General features: G+C 34.0%; 1 pseudogene; it reads left to right on the forward strand.

Moving 5' to 3' along the window:
• Positions 635-2,935, forward strand: LOC18586617 (annotated as a pseudogene).

Consider the following 13,652-nt stretch of genomic DNA (forward strand, 5'->3'; position numbering starts at 1 on the left):
GCCATCCACTTGTCCTATTTTTTTCACCATGCATTCCCTTTGACTTATCCAAGTCTTAATTGAAATTTCCAGATTTTTCCAATGTTTTGGTGGAGCAAATTTTTTTTGAAAATTACACTTTTGCCCCCGTAAAGTGAAAAATTATATTTTTTACCCCAAAAACTGAAAAATTACCCATGGACATATTTTTCATCTCTATACTCATACCATTCCCAATTTGTCAAATGTGATCTAAATTCTCTCAAAATCTCAAATTTATCCGCGAGTGACAAAATACAATTTTTCCCCTAGATAGTGAAAATTTCGTTTGACTCCAAATTCATCCTCAAACTCCAAATTACCATTTTGAGTCATCCATGAAACGTGAAACTCTTAATTTCACCTTAAAATTCCTATGTGAACTAGTTCGAGGCTTAATCGACTTAATGATATCATTAGGGGCAATATTGTCTTTTAACGATTTCTCGAACGTCCTAAATATACAAACAATCTATCGAGCATGTGAATGACATTATAATTATTTTACAAAGTAGGGTTTGACAAGAGCTCTACGTCTGAACTCCATTTACTTAACAATTTTTTAACTTCACTCAATCACATAGAAGAGCTCCAAGTCTGAACTCCATTTACTTAACCATTTGCAAAAAGTTTCAATAATTGTATGTTTCAATTTATTGCATATTAGAATATGTTTCGCTGCTAAGGAATTGAGAATATAATTGCTTCTTCACTTTCAGGGAAACGTTTTTGCAAATGGGGTTTCTGAATCTTTTCATTGTGGCAGTAATGCCAGTTCTAAAAATAATATTGATCATTGCTATTGGCTTGTTGCTTGCTTTGGATCGCGTAAAGCTCTTGGGACCAGAGGCAAAACGCCATTTGAACAAAGTAAATATATACATGTATAAATGCATTCCTCCTTCCATTTTTACTGGATACAAAGCACTGAATTACATAAGTTAAGATACTTTTTATGTGTTTTTTGGTTTTTTTCTGGTGTATAGATTGTATTCTATGTGTTCACTCCTGCCCTTGCGGCTAGCAGCTTAGCTGAAACAATGACTTTCAAAAGTTTCACAACCTTGTTAGTCTCATTCCATCCCTGACCTTGTTTTAATTTCTTCTGCTTTCTCGTCTCTGCATCGATTGATAAATATTTATGGGGTTGGTTCACTTTTGTTGCTTGTTGCTTTTTCTAGGTGGTTCATGCCGGTGAATATCTTGATAACATTCGTTTTGGGTTCAGCACTAGCTTGGCTTCTCATAAAAATCACTAGAACTCCTAAACACCTTCAGGGCATTGTTATTGGTTGCAGTTCTGCAGGTACATTCCCAATTATCCCTATTCTAAAATTTTCCTTTAGTTTTAACCCATTATCAATAATAAAAACAATGTAAATTTCCAACAATTGTTTGGAGATTTGGCAAGCCTGCCTCTCATTATGGTTCCGGCTGTCTGTGAGGAGCCAAGTAATCCATTCGGAGATCAATCTGTTTGCTCTACAAATGCTAAGCCATATGCTTCTCTATCTTTATCGGTATGATTTTATATATGATTCTAATTTTATATACACTACTACCATCTAATTTTGCCAAAGAAAAGAAAACTAAATATATTTGGATTACTTTCAGTTTATATATAAAGACTGTGCTTTGACTACAGATTGGAGCCATTTTTATGTGGTCATATGTGTATGGCATCATGCGCTTGTATGCAAATAAAAGCATTGAAAGCTCCACCACCGTAATCAATTCTCCAAGAGCACATCTGAAACAGTTTCAGGGAGTCGCACACAAGCTGCCCTACCTTCAAGTGGTTGCAACACTTCTCACCTGCCTCGCACCATTTCCGGTGAAAGAAGTACAAAGGTTTGTGTCGACTCCATTTTCATCTAAAATTCTAATCTTTACTTGGGATTATAATTTCGATATCATCTTTGGGATTTTAATTCTAAACATTCAATTTAATTTTAATATTAAATTGAAACAATTGCTTTGGCTTTTAACCTTATTAAGATTTCTGGATAGATGTCAGGTTTGAAGAAGATAATGCCGCGTATCAAGATGATTTCGGGAAAGATTGACCTAAAGAAGGTGTTTGCACCAACAGCAGTTGCAGCGGTAATGCCAAAGTGCTTACGTCTGCTCGGTTCCTAGCAGAAAACATGTACCCTTTGCTATTGTTACGGCCTTAATCTATTGTTAACATCCCTTTGCTCTTCAGATTGTTGGGTTTATAATCGGAGCAGTGTCTACAATCCGAAAACTAATGATTGGTAATAGCGCACCTCTTCGTGTAATTGATAGTTCTGCATACATACTGGGGTATGCTGTGTTCGACATCCCGTTCAGCTTCTCATAATGTGTATATATGCATCTTTTTTATTATTAAGAAAAATTATAAATATGATGATATCCGGAGAGGCAAACCTTCTGACAGGTCAAATTCCCTGTTTCTACTTTGAAGTCTTTAGTAATTGCCCTTGAATTTTGTCAAAAGCAACATTGCAATTTCATGCAGGTTTAAAAGGATCAGATGTAAGCCGGAATGTGGTTATCGGGATTATAGCAGTGAGGAACATCTTCTTGCCCCTCTCGGGGATCGGTGTTGTTAAAGCTGCTCACCATTTTGGCTTGGTTGGCTCAGATTCCTTGTATCAGTTCGTTCTTATGCTTCAGTATGCCGTTCCGCCTGCAATGTCTATAGGTATGACAAGCTTGTGCTAATCAGCATTCCTGACTAGGATCCTGGTTTCACTTTTGAACAAATTAATTTCCACTGATCTAATCCAACTTTTGGCAGGTACAATGGCACATCTTTTTCAGCTTGGTCAAGGTGAAACTTCTGTGATTATGCTATGGACTTCTGTTACAGCCGCAGTCACCCTCACACTTTGGTCAACCTTTTTCATGTGGCTTCTGGCTTGATTTGTTGGCCAAGGCTATATTTGTATATTTCACAATGAAGAATGCATTGCATGATGAGCAGGTATCAAGGAATATATGATGAGTAGGATATTGGAAGGATCCAGACATCGAGTCCTGGAGACAATCTAAATTTATACTCTATTTTCTTTTCCCTTTTCGTAATATAAACCCTATTATATTTCCTATATATACAAATAAAAAAGAATTATAGATGTGAGCAAAACGCTAACGTGAACTCACAAAAAATTAATATTAAGTTTAAAAGCAACTAAGAAAATAAACAAAAAATACACATGACTATCAAGTAACATAGAAATAAAAAGATAAACTTTAAAAAATTTAATTAGAACTCAGCCAAGAAAGATGAAGCCGGGGCGTTGCAAAGACACCTGGACGTTATGAAAGACACCAATCGTGGCGAGGTTGAAAACCCCACTAAGGTGAATCACTAATCTTGGCAAGGTTGAAAACCCAACTAAGGTGAAAAATAGTCAAAATCCCACTTTGGTTGGCTAGGCCAAAGATACTAAAACCTCTTACTCTTTAAAAGAGCTTAGAGAAATAAGTACTCCTACTTAAGAAAAAATTATTTATTAACTCTCAACTCTGAATTTCTTATAACTAAGCCTAGGAGTCCTATTTATAGTATTATAGGCCCACATCCTAATAAAATTCTACTTCTAGTTGTCTATTACAATTAGAATAATTAACAAGAGATTTAAATAAAATAGGTGTTCTATTCCTAAATAGAACATGACTATCCTAATCAAATACTAATTCTTAAAAGTATTAAAATAAAAATAAGAAAAGAATCCTAATCTAAATAAAATAAATCCTAAATCAACTAAATTAGCAAAAAACTAAATTTAATAAAATACAATCCTAAACGCTCCTGCGTCAAAAGACCTATGGATGGTTGGACTCTACGAAGATGTGGAATGGGCACACCCGTGGACAGCATGCGCCATAGTGGCACGGACTATTGGCAAGTGTGACATGAGTAGGATCAAGACAACAAATTTGGGTATGATAATAAAAGATAAAAGGGAGCTGAAAATTACATGTATAAATCCGGTCAAGTTGTAGGTCGCGTTAGTCATTTGTTGAGGTACCTATTAGTTTCTTTGTCTATAATAAATGTGAAATTTTATTTATAATTCAAAAACAATAAATGTCATCTAATATAAAAACTAAGATCTACCACAAGAAAATTATAGATCAAGATATACGTATCTTAAAAGCAATTCAAATACCTCAACTCCAAAATAGATTAAATTTAAATTCAACATCAAGATTTAAGTACCTCAAAAGCGATTCAAGTGTCTCGCCACTAGAAGGATTCATGCTTCTTTTTTTTAGGGTTCTTTATTATCTAAAAACTATTAATTAATTCTAATAGCCAACTAAGTAGTAACCCTTGCTTTTATAGATAAACTAATGGACTTGGATACATTAGATATAATCATAGTCTAACAAGACTTATTTATAAAACCCAAAAAAAGAATATGCGTGAGATCCTTAGAGATCTCTTTCTATAGCTATGGATCCAAGTCCAGTCATGTCATGACTAATATTTTACTTGAAATTTCATTTAATCTAATATTATTACTTAATTTTTAAATTAATAAAGAAATCTTATTTACCCATTAATTGCAATAATGTCGATCAACACATTGCAACTGACCCTTACAGAGAAAAGAATTATCAATGAGGTCTCTTTCATTGCAATCTTTATTAATCAGTCCTTTCACCATACTATATTCTTCATGGGCTTTACGGATAAATAATTTTCATTGTCACATCCAACCCATGTAATACCAATTCACCATTTTCTTTAAATAATATGATTCTAAAACACATTTTGGAAAACATATTGGCTGAATTTCTTGAGTACAACAATCTCATTGAAAATCGCTTGAATATCTTTCTCAATAGAGAATAGTGAATCATTTATTCTGCTTTCAATATAATTTATTTAGCATGTACATAACCTAGCGTACCAGGCTATAGCATTTAAGTTCAGCATCACCTATTAGTAACATCAAAGTCATATAGATACTAAATAAATTATATTGACTTCTCAGATCTAAGGACAGTTAATAAATTGTGATAGAGCTCTTTTTAATTATTGACAGTGACAAACTTATATGGAGCTTTTTAATTGGATGTTGTTCATTGTATGTATCTCATACACTACATCTACTTGTTTGTTTTAGGGTCACTACCCCAATGGTGGAGTTAAAACATTCTATCTTTTTAATAAAGGCATAACAAGTGTAGGCTTTAAACAATTTCTCACATTTAGCCTAGAATAATTTTGACAAACAAGGAATTGAAAAACTATAACTCCTAATTAATAGTTCATTAACTATTAGCATAGTTTTTCTACAATATTACCAAATAATTTAGGAACATATCATATATGTCATAAATAAATAAAATACCCACTAAATATAATATATATATATATATATATATATATGAAATCAATAATTGATTTAACAATTTATTTATCTAATAAATAAATAATAAAATTGACTTTTAAGGGCATATATCTAATAGTATCTAGCTAGACATCCCAATGTCTAGGTACATAGTGTTCTTGGGGCTTTTATTCTTATCTGGCTTGTACTCGATAAGACCAAACAAATTGTGTAAAATGCATAATACTAAACAAATTGTGAAGACTTTAGAAAATGTAATAACATCTAGCAATAAAATGAATTCTAATAGGAATTATAATGCAGATGAATGAACTTTCTTATAGTATTTACGTATCTAGTATATTATTTGATTATAATTTATGATAATTGGATATTATTCAGTATTTAAATTATAAGATTTAGTGCCAAGCTTAGATTGCACAAAACCATAATATTGGTCCTTGTCACAGCCCAATTCTCGGGCCATGACCGGTGCATGGGCCCAATGGGCATAGCCCACTAAGCCCAAGCAAGCCTTTTTATATGATCCTGTTCATCATTCTATCCATCACTTTAAATGTCATATTTTGTGGTTCTCAAGTATGATTATTTCAACAATATAACATGGCAGTCAACTACTTACATTTATATTATCCAAAATGAAGTCACCCATTGCCAACTCATAGTGGCAACGTTAATAAAAATAAACATATATTGTTTATGACATGTATCTTAGTGATTTACATCACATGTACGTATACACAGGCAAAAAGACTCATTGACTTCCCACGGAGTGACCTTGGGTGAAGGTACAGCTACTGAATGCCATGGTACCTACCAAAAGGTTAGTGTTAGTGGACGCCTCAGTCTAGGTCCCAACTACCATTGAATCTGAAAACATGAAGTTGAAAAGAGTAAGTATAAACCCAGTAAGTGTACATAGAAAGGGAACAAGCATTAATACTGGAAGTTTTAGAAAACATGATGCACTTATGTTGAAAACAATGCAATTTAGCTCAATTTCTTGTTAACACCCCTTAATTTAACTCTTGATCATTTAGTGCCTTAGTATTGAAAGATCTATGGTCAATAAAGAAGTTAAAGAGTGAAAGTACAGTATAGTTCAAGCAAGGCAAGCATAGTAGAGCAAATCTCGCTACAGCAGAAAGGCATTCTCGTTGCAGCAAACTTTAGGGTAAAATTTTAAACCAACAACCCGAAGGTTTCTCGCTGCAGCGACAATGCATTTTCGCTGCAGAGAAAATCTGGGCAGGCGTTTTACCCAACCACCCGAGAGTTTCTTGATGCAGTGAGAATGCATTTTTCCTGCAGCAAAAATTTGGGCTAGTCAAGCACCCAACACCCAAGAGTTTCTAGCTGCAACGAGAATGAATTTCGTTGCAGAGCGAAACATGGCAATGAAATTAAAAGAATTTTTGTCACAACAAAAATCCATTTTTGCTGAAATGAAAATCAATTGGAAAGCATTTGTCAAATTTTAACATTCAATATTCAATGCAAACACATAATATTTTCCCTAACCTCCTTATGTATGTGTATACATGTATACAACTCTCATTGCACCAGCTCATGTGCAGTCCCACACTACACATAGCTAGAATCATCCTATGCACTTCCACATTGCACAAGGCAATATCATCATGCGCACTCCCATATCACACATGGCATATATCATAAGTGTGTGCACTCACACAGCACACCACTATCACCGTCATGTGCACTCCCACACCGTACACGCATGGTTACAATTGTCACCCAATAGTGCCATTCAATGCATAACATATGCATCAACATAATGTAGAAACACATGAACTAATCACATTGCACATTTCACATTATAAGAACATTTCATCAAGGGCTTGTTGCCATGTAAATTTTAAAGAGAAACCAATAAAATATTCAAGTGGTTCAATCAAGTATATAATCATTTATTCCAAAACGTTTTAATGCAAGTTCACTCACATCTTTGTTGATTCCTTGATCGATTTCAACTTCGATTATTGCTCTAAATGAAGATGTGGGGTCTCGTTGGAACCTTTCACACACAATAGCATCACACCAACTCAATTAACATGAATATTATTTCAAAAGCTATTTTCCTAAATCAAGTTTTGCTAGTTATCCCTAACTAGCTTCCAATTACCACTTGATTGGCTATTTATTCACAGCACTCTAGTCACACTAAAAATATATAAATAACCTTCAACAATAAAACAGTCTACAATTTAATTATTGGCCATTCATCAACAACTTAAAATCAAACCTAACTCACTACTCACTTTGGTGGTTTTGTAGTTGAATTCCTTTTCAAGAGTTTGTCAAGCTATTATGAAAAGCCTCTCTCTCTCTCTCTAAAACGTCCAACTAGTGAGAAAAAGTTTTGAGGAAAGACTTTTGAGGGTTCTTGAGGTGCAGAAGTGAAATAGCACAAAGAATCCTATGAAAAAGTGTGCCAAAGCATGAGAATTGAAGTTGCTTTGAGAAAGTTATGAAGGTATAAAGGGATGGCTTCCATGTAAGAGGGAAAACGTGAAATGGAGAAGAGAAATGGGAAGAAGAAGAAGAAGCTATTGGAAGTGAGGAGAAAGTGCTGGAAAAATTTAATGTTTATCCTATAATTGACTAAAGTTCTACTTATTTACAAAAATGCCATTGCATAGTTGACTTTGCCTTCTTCTTTCCTTTGGCTTAAACTTTTTACTCTTTTGATATTGAGAAAAAGTCCATAATAGACTGGGGCTACTCGAGTTCACGAATACTTAAAAATTTATACTCGAGGTCCAAAATGACCATTTTACCCCTATTGTGGAAATTATCATTACTATTTTTTTCTTCATTTATTTCATTATTATATACATCATTCATTTATTCCTTAAGCCTATTTACACCCTAATAATATTAGAAAAACTCACTTATAGGAGCTCACCAATGAAATGACAAAACTACCTTTAATCTATGCCATTGTGTTTACCTCTGTCACACGCCTATAAAGGTTGAGGTTTCATAGTCCTAGGGATGATCCTATGAAGGCTTGGACTGATCTGCAATCTGAAACTCTTAAAGACCGATTCTACATAAATGGTCCATGATCTCGACTTCAAGACCATTTCATTCACTAAAAAAGAAACTAATCAAATAAGAGAGCCCCCTACATTTACAAAAACTGCAAATGTTAAAAAGATCTGCAATAGGTAAGCACAACTTCCTCCACCTACAACCCCATAAATTGGTCTCAAGAAGAAAGAGCAGCATCCGCTATGGCCATGAACGAAAGAAACTAATGGGACAAACCCCTATACAGGATACCACGAAACCAGTCACGATCCCACGTCGATCCCCCAATTAGAGCGTAATGAACAATCTCAAAACGAGCAATAATCCAGACACAAAATGTATGCAACACAATATTATAGCAAAATCCCACAAAATCAAAAAATGGAGACAAGAACAATGTTTAAAGATCATGATTCTCATCATAAAGAACCATAAGAAGTCATCAGTGTCATAGCCCAAATTCCCGAGCCATGGCCGGTGCATGGGCCCAATGGGCATAGCCCACTAAGCCCAAGCAAGCTTCTTTATGCAATTCTTATTATCATTCCCATTCATCATCTTTAAAATGAAGTGCTGTAACTCTCAAAAGTAAATGTTCTAGTAATATTTTATAACAACTGAATATTCATTTTTATATTATATCAAAGTACTGTCATCATCAATCCAACATATACATACTTCATTTATAACATGACTCTTAGTAGTTTAAATTACATATACATGTTCACAAGTAATAGACTCGAGACCATCAGCGGAGTGACTCTCGATGAAGATATAGCTACTGAGATGCCATAGTACCTACCAAGAAGACGAGCATATGTGTGCGACTCAATCTAGGTCCCAACTGCCTCAAAATCTGAAAACATGAATTTTAAAAACGTGAGTACGAAACTTAGTGAGTGAACATAAGAAGGGAACAAGCAATCAATAGGAATAATTTGGAAATCATGATGCACTTGTTTAAAAAATAATGCAATTGATTTAATTTCTTACTAAAAACCCCTCATTTCAAACTACTATTAATAATCTCATAGTGTTGCAGTAACCCATGATCAATCCATGAAGTTAAATGGATGAAAAATATATCAAAATCCAAATAGGATAGCATGTAGGACAGAATGTTTCTCGTTGCAGCGAAGTTCATTCTCGCTGCAGCGAGAAATAAGTACCAGTTTGCATGTGTTTTAGTTTTTCTAGAATATCTCCTGCTAAAAAAGTTCAATTGACCTCATTTTTCGACCATTAGAAAGTTAAGAGGCAGGGCTACAACTTTGATGTTTACCACTTTTCCCAGTTCGGAAGGGAAGATCGTCAAAATCTTCATCCAAATGAAGACACTACATTAGAACTCGAGAGTTTCTCGCTGCAACGAGATTTATTTTTGCTGCAGCGAGTTTTCTGCTGCCAAAACAGAATGTTTCTCGCTGCAGCGAGAAGCAGGGCACCTAAGTGAAAAAAGAGCCTCCTTTGCACAAAAAATCCATTTGGTGCTGCAATAAAAATCAATTTGCAAGAAAATGGGAATTTCTCAAGATTCATCATGCCAAATTTCACATGCATTACAACCATATACCATTACTCATAAACTTCCTATAACACACATATTTACATATGTATATATATATATACCCATCATCATCATGCACACCATCCCATCATCATCAGCTCATGTGTAGTCCCTACTCGCACATGGCTGGGTCATCACCGGTTTATGTGCACTCCCTACTCGTACATAACCGGGTCATCATCAGCTTATGCGCACTCCCTACTCGCACATGGCTGAGTCAATATCATTACACAACAATATATTCATACGTATATATATATATATATATCAACATAATGTAGCAGTATATGAATCCATAATAGCCACATATCACAACACAAAGATAATTTATCAAGGGCTTGTTCCCAAGGCACCCATTCTTAAGAAAAGTTTGATAAAATCATTTAATATCTTGTGCAAACACATTCACATTCCCAAAAATATTTTGAAATGCAAGTTCACTCACCAGTCTTGTTGTTTCTTTTGCTTGACTCTAACCTCAACTAATACTTCAAATGGACATGTGAGGCCTTGTTGGAACCTATACACACACAACATCACAACCAATCCAATTTACATTAATATCACTCCAAAAGCTAGTTTCTAATTCAAATTCTACTAGTCATTCCTAATTGGCTTCCAACTATATCAAATGGCTATTCCTTGCACTACTCTAATCACACTAAAAATGAATAAACAACTCAACAATAAAACAGCTCATAATCCCAATTACTAGCCATTATCAACAACTTAAAACCAAGCCTAGTTCATCACTCACCTTAGGGTTTCTTTGTAGTTGAATTCTCTTCCAATAGCTTCCAAACAAATGTGGAAAATCTCTTTTTCTCTCTCTAAAACCTCCAACTAGTGAGAGAAAGTGCTGAACAAGGACTTTTTGAGGGTTTTAAAGTGAGAGAGTGAAAGAGCACAAGGGTTCTAGTCAAAAGGGCACAAAGGTATGAAAATTAGAGCTAGAGAGAGAAAGTTGTGAAAGTTTCATATCAAGCTTCCATGGAGGATGGAAGCAACGTGAGATGGAAGAAGAAGAAGGAGAAGAAGCTGCTGGAGAATGAAGAAGCTACTAGAAGAGAAAGATATTTATAGCTCAAGCTTATCCATTCCACTTGAAATTACGAAAATGCCCTCAGCACATTAACTTGTTTTCCTTCAATCCTTGGTGCAATCTTTTTACACTTTTGATACTAAAACAAGTCCATAATGGTCTAGACATGCTCAGGTTTACGAAATTTAAAAATTTTGACCTAAGGTGAAAAATGACCATTTTGCCCTTATGGTGAAAATTATTGAAACTTCTAGTTTTCTTCTTGTTTTCATCATTACACATTATTTATTCGGTCTTATGCCTATTTAGACCTTAAAATATCATAAAACCTTCTTCTGGGAGCTTTTTAGAAGAAATGACGAAACTACCCTTGGCCCGTGTTATTGTGTCTATGCGTAGTTATGAGCCTATAAGGGTTGAGGTCTCACATTTTCCCCCACTAAAATGAATTCGTCCTCGAATTAAAATCGGCATAAGGTGAATAATCAAAGTTCTAGAGTTTTGCCACATCACTTTCGTCGGGCATTCTTAACAAGAATCTTGGTTCATGCATCATATCGACTTTCAATCTTATAGAAAACTCGACAATGTCATAGTATATAGTTATGTGTACTACTCTTGTTGGATCAAAACAATATCATCCTTCATTTTATGAAGAGAATTCAAGTAAGCTATTAATTTTGGTCACACCTCAATCAAATCATCCTTAAATCATCAATTATGCATGTTTACGTAACCATCCGTAATTCCTCTACTTTGATCTTTTATCAAACCTTCCAACATTCAAGCATTTATTCCACCATTGACTATGGGTCTAAATGGTTAACCAACCTCTATTCCGTTTCACATACCTCCATACAAATTCCATTCAAGCATTTCATAATACATAAGGATCAAACACTCTTTATTTATTCATATATGTTTAACATCACGGATGGTTCAAATCCGGTAACCATTAGTAACCATGTTCCCAAAAACAAACTTCAATACTTTCATGTTCGAGTGCTCACCAGATAAATCTCAACTTATACCATAAGGCATTTCAATAAATCATGACATTCCGCATACCCCCTTATAATCTTAATCAATCTCTTTAATCAATAACCCAACTTCTCAAGATTAAAGTTGCTCAAAATTTTCCTTTTAAAATTCCTTTCCAAGTTTCATTTTGATTTCTAATTATTTCTACATTTCCGATGTCATAGCTAATTTATTCGTCATCAATCACCCACAACATATCTAACTTGATATTTCTCAAATTTACTCCAAACATCAGATCTCATGGCCTCATTAGTTTATCAAATTGAAGATCAAATTAAACATTTGTCTCTCCTTAAGTGCACTTTAAAATTTAAGAATCATCTATTAAAGCCTTTCTGATATTAACTTCTTTTAGTCCCTTTTACCTTAGAAAATTAAATCCAAATCATTCATTTTGAATCATGAGCTTTATATCAATCAAGACAGATTTTACACTTTTAATTATGTGAATCCAAATTCACACCTTTATGCATAAGCTATAAATTTTTCCCCACATCTTTATATCTCAAAACTATATATATTGAAGTTATACCAAAATCGATACATCATTTTCCATTGCTCCTTAGGATGTTAAATTCATGTCATACTTCTCTATTTGTGCACTTCATAATAACCTAACAATTTTTAGCTCACAATTAAGCTAGTTCATATGCCATGCCTCTCAGGCTATATCAAAACACCAAGTTTTATCACGATATAATAGAATTTGATGAACTCATACCAAAAGTATAAACACTTACTTTTAAGCTAATAGCATTAAAATCTACTTGTTCACTGCCAAAATCAGTGATAAATTATCTTAATCATTGTCTAGCACTATAACCATTGATAGAATATCATTATCGAATCAAATTATAACTAACTCCGCATGAGCTTTTATACCAATATGCAACATATATATCCATACATATATAGTTCCAAAAATTTTAACTTCGAATAGCCTTAGGCATGTCAGACTTAATAAGCCATATGTAAAACCAAAATAACTGACAATCAAGTTTAGAGTCATTTCTTATCTTGGCTGGTTAGATCATGCTCATCATTTATGGTGAATACACAAAGCTGATTTCAATATTCCATTCTCATACAAGAGTCAACCACTAATTGGCACTATCTCCAAACACCATGTGTTTTATAGGTCGATTTTCTGAGTCAAAATTTATATTGTAGTATTCCATCTCTAGGTCATGTCTCATTACCAAATCTTTATTTGTATATGAGTACTTGAATTCTCAAATCATCGTCCTTTTTTTTTTTCTAAGTAGATCTCTGTAATTCCCATAACGTATTTTTATTCCCTTACCAAGGGTAGTATCATTTAATCAAACCATGTCACCCTCATTTTCTAAACATTTGAAGCATAATTCAACCTTCCACTATCCCTATCAAGCACTTTACCTTGATAGTTACTCAAAATAAATTGGAACTTGTGGGGAAGCACATTTCACAATTTATGTTTTGCGTCTACAATTATGTCGAGACCAGAACCTCATCGGGTCCACAAAACGATAGGATAATCATTGCCTCAAACCAGTATTTCCAAGTATACTTATGCTTGTATCATATCTTCGTACTT

The sequence above is a fragment of the Theobroma cacao genome, chromosome 10 (assembly GCF_000208745.1).
Source record: "Theobroma cacao cultivar B97-61/B2 chromosome 10, Criollo_cocoa_genome_V2, whole genome shotgun sequence".
In the NCBI taxonomy this organism is placed as follows: Eukaryota; Viridiplantae; Streptophyta; class Magnoliopsida; order Malvales; family Malvaceae; genus Theobroma; species Theobroma cacao.